The sequence below is a fragment of the Diceros bicornis genome, chromosome 5 (genome assembly GCF_020826845.1).
Source record: "Diceros bicornis minor isolate mBicDic1 chromosome 5, mDicBic1.mat.cur, whole genome shotgun sequence".
Lineage (NCBI taxonomy): Eukaryota > Metazoa > Chordata > Mammalia > Perissodactyla > Rhinocerotidae > Diceros > Diceros bicornis.
The window spans coordinates 79,282,146-79,298,539 of NC_080744.1; the positions used below are offsets into that span (position 1 = coordinate 79,282,146).

General features: G+C 44.8%; 1 protein-coding gene across 3 annotated transcripts in view; it reads right to left on the bottom strand.

Annotated features, from left to right (window-relative positions):
* The window catches only part of ENTREP2 (endosomal transmembrane epsin interactor 2), a 443,554-nt gene that overhangs the window by 242,921 nt on the left and 184,239 nt on the right, over positions 1-16,394 (bottom strand). The gene's annotated exons all lie outside the window — the stretch shown is intronic.

Consider the following 16,394-nt stretch of genomic DNA (forward strand, 5'->3'; position numbering starts at 1 on the left):
CTACCCCCCACTCGCATGTCACCGGCCACCTGCCTTCTCTGCGTGGGCTCTTCCTGGCGGACCCCGCAGGCCCCCCTCTATCCTTCCAGGCCCTGCAAGGGCCCTCCCCTGCTCTCTCAGCACAGCTTCCCACCTCACTGAGGAAGCGCTAGGGGTCACTGATGAGGCTTCCTAACTTGCAATACACTGACTCTGAGCTGTCCACTCCTTTCTCGGGCCAGCCCCAGCCAGCCCCTCCCCTTGTCTCAGGTCCCCCAAGCCTGTCCCTTCCAGGACCTCTTCCAGCGGCCATCCCTCTCCTCTGGCTCCTCCCGTTGTCCTTATCACATGAATACCCGTGTGTCCTCTCTCTCAGGAGAGCCACCCCTCAGCTCCTGGCCTCCCTTTCTCCCTGGCTGCCTGCCAAGCCCATGCTCCCTGAGGCAGACGCTGGCCGCTGATCCCCCCATTCCCAGTCTCTTGTGTCCATGGAGACACAGCCACTCCACACCCACTACAATCTGGCTTCAGCTCCCACTGCCCCGCAGACATTCTTCTTCCCAAGGCCACCAGAGGGGTGGCCGGATGCAACAGACAAGGGCAGTCACCACCTTGACAACTGGGGGGCTGAGCTAGTCTTCCTGCCTCAGGCTCCCTCTCCTCTAGGCTCTGTGTCGCTCCCCTGATGTCCTCACTTCTCTGGCTGCCCTTGTTCTCCGCTCCCTCAGGTCCTCCTTCCTCCCCCACTCCACTTCCCACTTCCCAAGACGCCCTCCTCAGCCTTTTGTCTCCTCTACCCCGTGGCTCCATTGGAGATCCACCACTCATGCTCCTCTAACCACCCACTAATGCCTCCCGCAGCCCAGAGCTCTCCCCTGACCACTGTATCACACTGTCCACTGGGTACCACTCCTGTGTCACTCTCTACCTCAGCATGTGCGAAAATGTACCTGCGGTCTCTACCTCCCTAACCCAGCCTCAGTCTCGTCATCTCTGCCTTCCACAATGACACCTCTCCTGCTGGTCATTCAAGCCCAAATCCTGAAGATGATCCCCTCTCCCTCACTCCCCAAATCCCACCAGACACAGTGAGGAGAAGGAGGCTGTGGCTCCCCCTTCAACAGGGAAATATTCCGGGAGGCCTATTATAAGTAAGGTCCTGGCATTTTCACTTGAGGTCTCCTGCGAAGATAAAGCACCCCGACTTTTCACTGTGGGCACGGGCCAGGCAGCTGGGGACCGGGCTGGAGGGATTGGGCTGCATTTGCCCTGGGACACCAATAGGACTGATCCCAGACCTGGGAGGAGAGCACGCTACTAAACAGACCCACGAGGTCCCCTTAGGGACAGACCCCAGTTCACCCTCCAACACTTCCACAGTGGGCAGGACCAAGTCTTAGACCCACCAGCCTCTACCACACCCAGCACCATGCTAGTCTCAGGCAGATTTCCAAAAAGATCAGGACCAGTACTTTATATGAAAGACTTTTGAACCTTATTCACAAAAAAATAAACAAACAAAAACATTAACCAAAGAGAGCTCACCAGGGCTCTGCTCCCAAGCATGTTCACATATATATTCTTTCTTCAGTGCACATACATCTTACAAACACAGTCAATGTTGACAAATACTATTTACAACCATTTTCCCATCTCCCAAATCTCCTCTCTTCATGATGCTGCCCAGCCTGCTCCCTTCTCCTTGTATTCCAGCCCCAACCCTTACAGAAATCCTTGACAACTGTTCTCTCATGTTTCTCTGAGGCCAAGTCTCATTACTTCTCCCTGAATGCCTCGAAAACCTCTCTCTTCCCTTCTATACTCAACACTCGATCTATCAAAACACACTCCCTGGCGCTGGATTCTTCCTCCTCAATGGATAAACAATTTCTCCCAAGTCATTTTAGAATCAGATTGTCATTTCTCATAAGGATATGTTGCTAGGACTCTCATCATCACCTCATGCTCGACATTTCAAACCCTGAACTCATTTCTCTGCCTCCAAACTTTCTTCTTTTGGTGAATTCAAAATTTCTGCTAATAATGCCATCATTTTCTGAGCTCATCATACAGTTCAGTGGGCCAGTCAGTTGTGAAGCCGGGTAAGTTCCTTTCGATCTCTCTCCATTTGTTTGTTTCTCTCTATCCCCTCCGCCTGCCCTCTCCTGTTTTATCTTCTTGGATGACAGGGCTCATTTGCTCACTCACCTCTGCCTGCTCCACTGAAGTCATCCAGGACACCTCCACCGGATGAATCTCATCTCCCTGCCTGACTATCCAGACTAACGAAAATTTGGTCCCCAATTTCCCACCAACAACTCCCTAAGTGACCCTCCACTAGTGTCCAGGCCACTCTGGGCACCTTAAGTGAACCTGTACAAAAGCCACTGCACTTGTCACACACAAGCCCTGGAACTCCTGCAGGCTGTCTCCCCTCCACGCCCACCTGCCTTGATGTCTCAGCACTCCCTTCCTGTCACCCCAACCCTCCTGGCTCCATGCCTCAGCCCCCACCCCTTTCTCTGTGCTCAGACTGATGGCCAAGTTCTGGGGGCCCTGGCTCTGACCCTGCCATCTCCCTAGGATGTGACTTCTGAAGAGTGTCCTCTGTTTTCCCATCACGCCAACACCAGCCTCGCTCAAACTAGATAGAGGATGAGAAGGAATATCTTCCAGAAAATGTCCATTTATACTCAGCCTTCTAATTTCCATTTCCACCATGTGAAATTTTACCTATTCTTCAAGACGTAGCCCAACACCTCTTCACTCATGAGGGGCCTATGAATTCAAGAGTACATGGCCCCACTGAAGCCCTAAAATGCCACCAGACCTCTCAAGGCTTCTTTAATGAGCTCACACAGAACTTCTTGATCTCCTCTAAGCTGAAGTTTACAAAACATTCAAAAGGCTACAATGACCCAGTCACTTGTAACAGGGATTTTATTGGAAACCTGCAAACCTCCAAAGAGCAGGCACTTCTAAACACAAAGGAAGTTAATATCATTTATCTTAGGCTACAGTAAGAATTCTTGACTTTTCCTACCTTCATCATAAAGCTATCATTCCACAAATCCCCTCAAATAATTTTAGTTACAACAAACATGGATGATTTGCTTCTTGAAGACAATTAATATTCCCAAATATCATTAATACTTATAATTGGGAATGGATCCAATTCCCCTATACAAAGGAAAAGAATAAAACCATCAAACTCGGTGTGGCATGCAAGTTCTAAGATGATCCCCGATGACCCGTGGCCTTGTATAATGCCTTTCCCTTGAGTATGAATGGATGGACTATTGCTCCCATGGTCCGCTCCAGTGACATCATCTAGAAATGATGCTGCCCCAGCAACACCTTGACTGAAGCCTTGTGACACCCTGGCCAGGTGACCCTGCTAAGCCATGTCCAGACTCCTGACCCATGAAAACTGTGAGACAATAAACGGGTGCTGTGTTAAGCTATAAAGTTTGTGGTAATTTGCTGTGTGGCAATAGAAAACAAAATGTTATGGACTGAATGTTTGCGTCTTCCCAAAATTCGTATGTTGAAGCCCTAACCCTCAATGTGATGGTATTTGGAGATAGGACCTTTAAGAGATAATTAGGGGTAGGTTAGGTTGTGAAGGTGGGGCCCTCAGGATGGGATGGTGGCCTTATAGGAAGAGAAAGAGAAAGATCTCTCTCTCTCTCTTTCTCTCTCTCCCCACACACATGCACATACCATGTAAAGACACAGTGAGAAGTTGGCAGCCTCCAAGCCAGGAAGAGGGCCTTCCCCAGAACCTGACCATGGTAGCATCCTGATCTCAGACTCCCAGCCTCCAGAACTGTGAGAAAATAAATTTCTGTTGTTTAAGCTACCCAGGCCATGATATGTTGTTATGGCAGCCCGAGCTTACTTATACACCGATACATCCAGAGTGGGATACTGGATTATTGTTCTCAAATATCCACTCCCTGCCCACGTCTCCCCAGAAAGAGCAAACTTCCCTGCCCCTCCGATATAGAAATGCCAGCACCAGCACCAGCTCTTACAAGCGAGGGCCACATCAGAACGGATTGAAGGAGACTTTCAAAGCCCAGATGCCACAGTGCCTCCCCCCTGAGGATGCCTGCTCTAGTCCACTGAGCAACCAAGCGGAGTGGAGCACCTCCCTGCTCTGAAATGATCAGGTCTTAGTTTGAATTATTTTTTTGCTCAATTCTAGCTACCAGCAAGGATTATGCTGCATGTTCTGCCATCTCAGTAATTCTGCAGGTTTATTTTGTACCACTCCTGTGAGGAACAGGGTCACGAACCTAGTTAGCCGTGAAATTACCACATCTCATGAAACCTTTGTCTCATGTAATTTGCCAGTATCGTTATTCAAGGTCCACAGTTTACAAAGAATATGAAGAAATTGAAGAGGGTCAGAGAAGAGTAACATATAATTAAGTAGCTGTGAAAGAAAAGCCAAAAAAGAATGTGAAAGGCATGATATTGCTCAGAGAGAAGAGGCTTAACTTTTCAAGCACCTGCGAGTTGTTAGAAGGAAGCCAACCCACACTTTTCTCTACTTCCTCACTCAGCCTAAATAGAGGCGAGAGATAAAATTAGAAATGAGAAAGAACTTCCTGCTGTTTAGAGCGATGTAAGGGATAACAGACCACCAGGAAGTAATGGCATCTTTAGAGCAAAAGGCCTTCCCATTTGATTGGTACTGCTGCCTGGACACAGAGGCCTGGAACAAATGAGCTCTTTAAATCTTGTTCTCTGTGACCGAAAAGTCCTTTCACTGCCTAAAATCAAGAATTTTCTTCAGATCTTCAAATGTGGTTCAAAGGCAAATGGTACTGCAACATTTCAGGTAGTGAAGCAAGTCCTAGAATGCAGACTTGAAAGCCAATTCAATTATTTCACAAACATATGGCAGGCGTGGCCAATAGCTACAAAGGCACCAATTCACCACTAAGAAGCCAGTGTTCATAACACGTCTGGAGAAAGAACTGTTGTTGCAAAAATGGAGCAAATAATATTTTGAGCTGCCCAGAATGAAAAAGTCTATGGACCCCTGTCTTTCAAAACCTTTCAGACTGCAGACCTATGCTACACAAAATTCTTCCTTCAGTTTCATGGAGTGGCTGACCCTCCCCCTTTATCCCACTTCCATTTTCTTTTCTTTCAGCATGGTTTTCTTTGTCTGGGTCTCCCTGGGGCCACATGGCTGGGCTCACTCTGGTATGCAAGCCTCAGTCTTCTGTGTCCATCTCACCTCCAGTCTGGGAAACATACACATCTTCACAACCAGCCTGTGCATGGCTTCTGCCTCCTTCCCTCAGAACAATTTCCCAATCACCATTCCCCTCTCCCAACCGTTCACTTCCAGCCTATGGTTCTGTCTCCACGCACCAATGCGTCTAACTCAGAACATCCATAACCAACTTTCCTTTTCAACCAACTTCCTCCATGACAGAAAAAGAACTCTACAGCTTTCATTTGCTCATCGTACAGTAGCAAAACTGTAAAGCGACGACAAAGATAGCCCTGTGAAAAAACATTTATGTAAACTGTTTATAAATATTCTAAATAACTCATGAGTCAAAAAATAATCAAAGTTGAAATACACCACAGTCTGTTTTCCTGTGGTGTGTCTTTTCTTGATGCAAATTAGCTCATAGATGCTTGGTACCAAACTCATTTGTCCTGGCTCTGCCCTGTAAGATGCAGCCTCTGCCAGGGCTGTTTACTCTGAAATTAGGATAGTTACTAGACCTGCCACTGGATTTTGTCATTTAATGAGTTAATAAAGTAGCACATATATTATTAGAACATATTTTTAAAATATTTTGATTTTAAAATATTCTATAACAAGTGGTTTCCTTTGTAATCCTATATATTTTATTTCATGCATTTAAAAACCTTATTCTGAGAGGGGCTCCACAAGACTTCACTAGACTGCCATGCCAAAAGTTATGAACCCTGATTTAGAAGTTCCTTTAGTGCAGATCTTTTAGCGGTAAACTCCCAATTTTTTGTCTATCTGTAAATGTCTTACTTCACCTTCATGCTTGAAAAGTAGTTTTGCTGGACACACAATTCTAAGTTGACAGTTTGTTCTCTCAACAGTTTGAAGATATCCTTCCACTGTCTTCTGGCTTCCACTGTTACCATCAAGAGGTTGGCTGTCCTTGTAACTGTTGTTCCTTGAGGGGTGATGCTCTCCTCACTCTTTCAAGACATTTAAGATTGTCTCCTTGCCTTTGGTGTTCTGAAGTTTTTGCACGATATGTCTAGGAGTGGATTTCTTTTTATTTAACCTCTCTGGAATGTACTGTGCTTCTGAATCTGTGAACTTATGTTTTTCATTAGTTCTGCAAATTTTTAGCCAATATCTCTTCAAATATTGTCTCTCCTACATTCTCTCTGTCAAGGACTCCAATAGCCACATGCTGATCCTTCATTTTCCATCCTCCAAATCTCTTAGCTCTTCTTTCACATATTCCATACCTATGTCATTCAGTATTTAATTCTGAATAATTTCTTTAGGTATATCTTCCACATGACTAGTTTTCCCTGCACTATGTTTAATCAGCTGTCAAACATTTGCATTTGTTTAGAAAATTTTAATGGTTATATTTCATGTATTTAGAAGTTCTACTTTTATCTTTCCCCAAATATGACAGTTTGTTTCAGACAGTTTCTTGTTGCATGCTCCTCTTTATGATTCTGTCCATAATTACTTTAAATATTTCATATACAGATGTTCTAGAGTCCAAGATGTCTGGTGGAAGGAATGTATCTAAATCTGTCGTTGTTGTTTCCATTGACTCTCACTTATTGCACCTGGCTTTCTTTGATACTTGCATGCTTGGAAGTCTTTTGTTGTGAATGCCTTGCTTGATCTTAATCAGTGAGGTTCTCTGAACTTAAAATGAAGAAATTTTCTCTAAGAGAGATGTACTTCTGCCAGTAACCAGGGAGCACCCAGGATGTGAAAACACTGTGATCTCCAAGGGCCTCAGCTCATTGCTCAAGTGTGGCAATCTCAGTCTGAGCCCTCCCTACCCCACCTCACTGTGCAGTGGGCACTCATACTCAGAGCAACTGCCTGCTCCAGCCATGCATTGCTCTGACCCTGCTCCCTGCCACTCAGACTCCAGCCATCTGTCGTCTGGCCTTGGTTCATCCTGTATTTGTCTATTTGTTTGTTTGGGGGTGGGAAGGTGGACCTTAGAGACCTCCAATGCCTCAAGGAGCATGTCCTTTTTCCAAGGTCAGGGTGCCAGCAGATTCAGGGTCTGGCGAGGCCCCACTTCCTGATTTATAGACAGTCATCTTTTTGCTGTGTCCTCACATGGTGGAAGGGGCAGGGGAGCTCTCTGAAGTCTCATAAGGGCTCCACCCTCATGACCTAATCACCCCCCTGGAGGCTCCACTTCAAATACCATCACATTGGGGATTAGGATTTGACATATGAATTTTAGGGGAACACAAATATTCAGTCTATAACAACCAGGGTGTCATAGATGATTTTCAAGGAAAATATAAAATACTATAATTGATTCCCCCCAAAACAAAAAACCTAAAGATACCTGTAAACACCAAGAAATTGGGAAAGTGGTCAAATAGCTGCAAGCAAATTCTTCAAAAGCTTTAAAGTACAGAGATGTCTGACACTATTTATATTTTTTCTGAGCACAATGGAAAAAACAAGGAAATGTTCCAAAATCTTTTTACAAAGGTCAGCATAACAATTACAAGACTGTAAAATATCACAAGAATAGAAAACAGACCAATTCTACTTATAAACAGAGGTACATAATTTTTAAATAAAATAGAATTCAGCAGTACATTTAGAAGAATAAAGAGCAAGGCAAATGGGTTCACGTCAGGAATGAAAAGATGGTTCAGTAAGAAGAAATATAGTAATAAAATTAATCATATTAATATGACAAAAATGAAAATATGATCATTCAGTAGATGCATATAAGGCATTTGATAAAATTCAATCTCTATTTTTTTATGAAAAAAGAATTCTTTGCTTAATAGGACAAGATAAAGATGCCCACAACCACCACTTATATTTAAAGTTATTCTGAAAATATTAGTGGGGTATGCAGAATTATGAGATGGTCCTCAAGATCTCCACCACCTGGGATACTCATCCTATAGAATCCCCTCCCCTTGAGTGTGGGTGGGATTGTGAATATCATGGATTTCAGTCCCATGGTTAGGTTACACTATATGACAAAGGTGAAAGGCTTTTGCAGCTATACTCAGGTCCCAAATAAGTTTGTTATTGAGTTGATCAAAAGGAAGATCCTCCTGGGCAAGCCTGACCTCATCAGGCAAGCCTTTTGGATCTGGGCCCTTCCTGAAGTCAAAGATTTGAAGCACGAGGGAGGTTCTGCTGCTCGCCTTGAAGAAGTAAGCTGCCACGTTGCGAGAGGGCCTCTACAAGCTGAGAGCTTCTCCAGCTGACAGCTTGAAAGAAAACAGGGACCTCGGTCATACAACCACAAGAATGAATCCTGCCAACAACCTGAGGGAGTGTGGACGTGGATCTTTCCCTTGCCAAGCCTCTGGATGAGGATGCATCTGGCCTCACCTTGATTTCAGCCTTCAGACCCTGAGCAGAGGACCCAACTCATATGTTCCAGACTCCTGACCCATGGAAACTGTGTGATAACAAATCTGTGCTGTTTCAAGCCACTATGCTTATGGTAATTTGTTATACAGCAATAGAAAACTAATACACCTAGCTAATGAAATTAAACAAGGAAAAGAAAGAAAAGTTATAAATATGGGAAAGAGGGGGAAAAATTATTACTACTTGAAAATGATATGCTTATCTAACTATAAAACCCAAGGGAATTGATGGAAAAGAATAAGAAACCTTAAGAGAACTCAGTAAACCATCTGGTTAGAAAATCAATATATTAAAATATTATGAGTCGTTACACTTATTGAGCACCAACTGCATGCCAGACACCTACTAAGGTTTTATACTTTAACTCTTTGTATCCTGACAACTCTAAAAGGCATGTGTGATTTTTGTGCCCCAATGCATAGATGATAAAATTAAAGCACAAAGAAGTTAAGTGACTCACCCACATTATAGTGTTACAATAGAAACTCATAAACTACAGAAAACATGGCTTTCCTATATGCATGCAAGCAAAGACTAGTTAGAAAAGAGAATAAAATTAAAGATCCCATTTATAACAGCAAGCAAAAAAATAGAATGTCTTAGGACAGACTAATACAAAATGAACAAGAGCAATACCAAGAAAATCTTAAACATCTACCGAGAACATAAAAGACGTCATTATTAGATGCAAAAAACCATTCACTTTTTTTTTAATAGAAAGTCCAAATAATGCATAAATTCTGTGCAATTCTAATTAAAATACTAAAAAGGGGAAAAAATCTATTCAATAAAAAGTGTTGGGACAACTGGTTAGCCACTTGCAAAGAAATGAAACTTAACGTCTACCTCACTTTTTATACCAAAATAAATTCCAGAGGAATCAAAGAGTAAAACATAAATTAAAACACGAACATCCCAGAAGAAATTGAGAGCATTTTTTAAAGCAACCTTGAAAAGAATTCAGTGTTTTGAGGCATGACACAGAATCAAGAGTCCTAAAAGAAAAGATTAACGAATTTTAAATGTTTACGTTAAAAGAAAAAAACACCTGTATGTGGTAGACTGGATCTTTGCTCTTGATCCCAGAGCCTCCTCATATTAGAAGTACAAGTCCCTGCCTTTGACGTGTGATGTGGAAGCCTCCCGAGAGAGTGGGTAGAGAACCCGTCCTCATCGCTGTTGGGCTTGGCCGTAGGATTTGCTTGGCCACGCTGGGTGCAGGCGGCCATCACTCTCAAGGCCTCAGGGGCATTACATGTTGCCACTCACTCAACATCTCATATTGCCTGTCACCCTCTGCGCTCCCGCTCCTGGCCACAAGAAGAACCCAGTCCAGAGGGCCACCCCAGAATGGACACATGGCACAGACCCAAACCCAACCGAAGCCTCCAGCTCAAAGCGGGGCCACCGCTGCTGACCTGCAAACCCAGAGGAGAATATAAAGGCTGGCTATTGCCAACCACTGAGTTTTGGGTTGCTTCTTTATGTAGCATAATCATGGCAGGAGCCAACAAACATATTTGTGGTTTAAAAAGAACATAAAATCAAAGACCAATTACAAGTGGGAAAATTACTTACAATACATTCAATAGACAAAAGGTTGATTGTCTTAATTTACAAAGAGTTCACGTAAATTAATGAAAAAGGAACCACTCAATAGAAAAAATGGCTAAGGACTATGAATAGAATATTCACATTTTTAATGGACAATAAACATATAAAGGGATGCTTAAACTTACTCCAGTTTTTTGAAAAGAAGCCAAAACAACAAGATAAATATTTTTTTATCAATCAGACTGCCAACATTTTGGTGAAGTTTGATAAAACCCAGTGCTGGCAAGGACAGAGGGAAAAAAGTTCGTCTCTAACATTATTGGTGTTGGTATAAATTGATGTAGCCTTCCTTGGGGGCAATTTCATAAATCTCTCAAAATAGAAAGCGCACATATTCATGCTGAATGAGTTCACTACTAGGAATTTAGCCTATGGATAGACTACCAGAGGTATACCAAGTCATTTACACAAGGATGTTTACTGCAAAACCCTGTACCTACTGGGTAACAATAAAGGGCAGTTAAATAAACTTCAATATTTACATACAATGTGAATACACGCATTACAAAATTTGAGGTAGATGTGTTTATGCTGATGAGGGCCAATCTCAGAGATAAATAACTGACGAACAAGACATAGTTCAGTGTGCACAGATAATCCCCCCATGTGTATGAACAAAAAGAAATGGACGGATGCTAGTACATACATAAATGTTTCTCTCTGGAAGGATACACATGAAACTTAATGGGAAACTGGATTAGCGAGGAGGTGAAGGGAAACTTGCTGTTTTTTTTTTTTTTCCTCTGCTGAGGAAGATTCACCCTGAGCTAACACCTGTGCCAATCTTCCTCTATTTTGTATGTGGGTCACTGCCACAGCATGGCTGACAAGTGGTGTAGGTCCAAACCCACGAACCTGGGCTGCCAAAGTGGAGTGTGCCAAACCCAACCACTACACCACAGGGCCAGCCCTGAAACTTGCTTTTAAAAGTGTAGCTTTCTGTAATATTAATCCTTAATCTGTGCACGTATTATGTCATGAATATTTTAAACTATACATACCATTTGAACCTGTAATTCCACTTCTAAGAATTCCAAGTATCAATCAAAGTGTTATTTAAAATTTTGAAAATGGGAAAAGACCTGGGTGTTCAGCAAGAGTGAACTGCTTATATTTGTCGGGTCTTTCCCAATTGCCGCCATTAAATCATATGATGGAAGAATATTTAATGCCATGTAGAAACGTTCACACTGCATAAAAGAAAAAGAAGAAGAAAAGAAAAAGCAAGCTCCGAAGTGGTTTGGAGGGTAATTTCCCTTATATCAAGTAAATAAATACAAATGCCAACACACAAATACATAAACCAGCAAATCCCAAAGACACCTGTGGTTCTCTCCGGACAGAGGGATTTTGACTTCCTCCTTGCACTTTTCTATTCCCATGTTTTATACAGAATAGAGTACACACTTTATTAGGGGCCGGCCCCGCGGCTTAGCGGTTAAGTACGCACGCTCCGCTGCTGGTGGCCCAGGTTCGGATCCCGGGCGCGCACCGATGCACCGCTTCTCCGGCCATGGAGACAACTTCTCCACATACAGCAACTAGAAGGATGTGCCGCTATGACATATAACTATCTACTGGGGCTTTGGGGAGAAAAAAATAAATAAATAAAATTATAAAAAAAAAAACTCAAGCTAACGACAGCTGGATCGGCCTTCTAAGGGGGAGGCATACCCACGGAGGTGGTAGACAACTTCCTGTAATGCTCCCTTCCACAGGTGGGGGAGGAGGATGAGGCCCGACAAATCTCAATGCTTGCACTGTAGGGCCCTTTGCTTCAGAACAGACGTCAAGGGTCTCTGCAGACTTATGGCTGCAGGGCTGAGAAGGGGGGCAGGGAACCAGAATCCCAGTACTCTGATGGGGGTTTAAGGCTGACTGACAAGGTGCGGGGGAAGGGGAGGACATGGAGGCCTGGTCTGCCCAGAAAGGTGCCAGCCAGGTGGCCATGGACAATTCCATGTGGGCTGCTGCTCTTTGATGGAGAATAATAAGAATTTACGACATAAATGCAAGTTTCAAAGATGAATTCCAACCTGCACCCAAATGTATGCAAGAGCCTTCTGCCCCCTCCTTCTGTCAACCCAACATGGGAAAGAATATATGAAGTGGGCAGGTACATTGCCCAGTTTGGAAAAAAATATTACATAAACCCTTTGCAAATCATTTTGATTCTGTTCTTTTAGAAGTCTCTTCTTTGCACAACAATAAAAACAATGTATTTGCTGATACAGAACATTAATTCCATTAAAATCGCATTAAGTGTAATGAAAAGCTATCAGAGTATAATTATGCAAGTGAATTCACAGACCCACATCAACTTTTAAATCCACTGGAATTACAATAGGAAGTGAACCTGTCTGGTAGACAAAGTGCTCCTTCATTTCCAAATGATTATGAATAAAGGCCCACTGTTCTAACATTATAAACCACACATTATTTATGCAACTCCAAAATCTAGGACTGCTGCTTAAAGGTGCCTTTGCCTGGATTTTCCCAGGGCCATCCAGTTCTCTAGCCAGACGCTGTGCTCCTGAATCCTGTGTCTTCTGAGTTAATCTCGCCCCAATGCACACTCCCTTCTCTGAACTCCTGCCCCTGGAGCCAGCTGAAGGGCCCCCTGAATACACATATGTTCACATTTGTCCCTCAGAGCGCCCTCTGCAGTCCAGACCTGGCCACTGCGGGGCCCAGAGGCTGCCCTCCCTCCCTGGGCGCCATGCTGCCGTGCTTGGGAGCCCCTCTCTTCTGCTCTCTAACTCCACACCAGCCTTGGCCCTCCTCAGCTGCCCAGGCCACACACAGAGACTTGGGTGCAGAATGAGTCTTCTGTTCTGACACATAGCGAGGTCCTGGAAGGAGGCAGAGGGCCAGGAGGACAGGGGAGGAAGAGGGCAGGGGACTTCATTCCTGTGAGAAGGCACCAGGAGCGCATCTTGAGCTGCTGACCAACCCATGGGTGTGAGGACCATCCCAGCTGATGACCATCCAGTTGAAGTGACTCACACTGGGACACTGGGATTCTACCTAGGCCCCTGGTCCTCACTCATGGCCTATGTCCACCCACGGGTTTAGACACTTCTATGACCCCCAGAGGCCGGGGGACCTGGACAACTTGTGCCACACTGGTGGCATGAACGGAACCTCTCCCTCTGACCAAGTGGCCCTGGACAGATGCAGTGACCTCCCCAAGAGGACAGCAGGGGCCAGCTCCCCTGTAACAGCCATCTCCATTCGCCAGTCCCACCACCCTTTCCCTGCATCCACTTCCTCCAGAACTCCCATGTCCGGGTCAGCAGCAGCCTCTGGGTCACTGAGTCCAGGGAACCCCCTTCAGCCCTCATCGTGCCACTCCTGCCTTTCCAGATCACCCTGCTGCCTTGGCTGCCCCCCCACAACCCCTGCAGCCACCCCTTAGCAGGAGCTCCCTCACCCCTGCCAATCTCCCCATCCCTTCTCCTCCCCTTCACACAAGGTCTATCCTGGGAGAGCTATTCCTTCCTGCCCTCCAACCTTCAGTTTGCATCTAAACCCCTTCCCCCAACCTCTCTTTCTTCCAGGTCCTTGTGTACACGCACGGGCCTAGTGGAAACCTGCTGGATGCCTCATCAGTAGGTCTGACTCAATATGGCCAACTGCACCATCATGCCCCCATGGCCAACTGGGACATTCCCTACCCGGTCAGAGGCCCACCATTCCCACAACTGTGCCTCTCAAAAATCCAGAGTTACCCCCACTTCCCTCCCTGACTCCACTTCACTCTCAAATCCCATCCAAGGCAGGTGTATCCTACTGTCCAACTCACACTAGACCTCACCCCCCAGCTCCTCCCTCCACCCCACACTTGGCTACTCCGCTGTCACCTCTCGCCTGAACTACGGCAACAGCCCTACAATGGGTTTCCCTGCCCTCACTCCCTTGATAAACAATTTTGCCATATTTGCTTCATATCTTTTTCTTTGCTTTTTAAGATAAATTACATACATTGTGACATTTCACCTCTAAATCTTTCAATATGCATATCTAAAAAATAAGGATATTTTTCTATATAACCACAAAGACATCAATACATTTGGAAATTACTAAATATTAATAAAATATCTTAATATTATATAAAACCCAATCCTTATTCAAATTTTCCAGACTGTCCCCAAAATAACTTCTTACAGTTGATTTGTTCCAGTACCTAGTAATCAGGAATGTACAGACAGCTTTATTTCTGTTAGGTAGCTTTAAATTTTCAGTTCATTCTTTAACCTATATAACTCTAGTTTTCAGTCAAGAGTAATCGTTGTTAGTGCTGTCAAGTCGATTCCAACTCCTGGTGACCCTGTGTACAGCAGAGCAGAACCCCGCCCAGTCTTTTTGTGCCATCCTCTCACCTTCCAGCGCTATATCAGACAATGCCCTGCTGCTATTCACAAGGTTTCCATGGCCAATTTTTTCGGAAATGGGTGGCCAGGTCCTTCTTCCCAGTCTGTCTTAGTGTGGAAGCTCCACTGAAATCTGTCCACTATGGGTAACCCTGCTGGTATTTGAAATACCAGTGACATAGCTTTCAGCATCGCAGCAACACACAGCCACCACAGTATGACAACTGACAGATGGTTAATGTGGGTCCCTGACTGGAAATGAACCTGGGCTGTGGTGATGAGAGCACTGAATCTTAACCACTGGACCACGAGGGCTGGCCCAAGAATAAACAGCAGGGCCGGCCCCATGGCTTAGCGGTTAGGTGCGCGCGCTCCACTACTGGCGGCCTGGGTTCGGATCCCAGGCGCGCACCAACGCATTGCTTCTCCGGCCATGCTGAGGCCGCGTCCCACTTACAGCAACTAGAAGGATGTGCAACTGTGATGTGCAACTATCTACTGGGGCTTTGGGGAAAAAAAAGGAGGAGGATTGGCACTGGATGTTGGCTCAGAGCCGGTCTTCCTCAGCAAAAAGAGGAGGATTAGCATGGATGTTAGCTCAGGGCTGATCTTCCTCACAAAAAAATAAAAAAGAGTAAATAGCATCTGTTAAAGCCCCTACAAAGTAAACATGAGTTTTAACACAATTATGCTTTCTTCCCTTCGTCTCATCACACTTCTCATTCTTTGTTAATAACATAATCTGGAATTTTAGGCGCAAACTATACTTATATTTTTGATACTATATTCAGTTTCTTTTGATATTAACTTTTTTCACACTTTGAATTTTAACTAGTTTCAGTCCCCCACATTAGTTCTTTTATCCCACAATTTCACCAACTTGAGCTGCTGACTCTATAGTTCAAACCACTGAAGTAATTATTCTTCCGACGAGGTTTGACAACCTGGAGGCTCCTGCATACCTGAGCATGTCTTCAGCCACTCCTGCCACCACGGATTTCCTGACGGCTCCCTTGTCATCATGCAGAAGGGCAGCTCGAGACCTCGAGTCACACACCGTCCCCTCAACAACAGCACCTGCCTCGTGGTGCCTTCTGGTCTTTCACTTACAGCAGAGAACTCCAAGGCCTGCCTGATTTGAGATCTTTGGCTGAAAACAGGTTTTCTACCTGGATGCTTGTGCAACCATAATCTTGAATTTTACATCTATCATTTCCTTCTCTTTCTCTCTGAAACTTTTTTCACATACTTGTGTTTATCTATACAAGATAGTGTTTGGATTAGCTTGTTCCAGGACTTCATAGACATGGTATCACAGGGAAGCTGTTGTGTTTTTCACGCGTGTCTCAGACAGAGAGAATAGGCTCATGCACCATGAGCATCTCTCACTCCCTGCAGGGCTGCTCTAGTGGAGACCAATGCCCCATGAGCAGCCTGAAAGCAACAGAGGACCAGAGGCAGTGGGCCTCAGGCAGACAAATCCGAAATGGGCTTTGTAACAGCTCCCAAGGGCCCCCAGAATCCAGCACGGTCACCCACAGTGGTCAACTTGACAACACACCTTGTATTGACTGTCCTTCCCTCCCTGGCTCACTCTCCATAGCTCACTCATGCTCCCTGCAATACTGAAAGCTCCCAGATAACTGCCCACATGCTAGCCCTGGTCTCAGTCTCTGCTTTCAGGATAATCCAGGATAAGGAGATTCATGTTTCTAACTCATCTACCATGTTGTTGCATGTAGCTATAGTTTATTCACTTTCACTGCAATACAACAGTCCACTACATTAAAACAGAC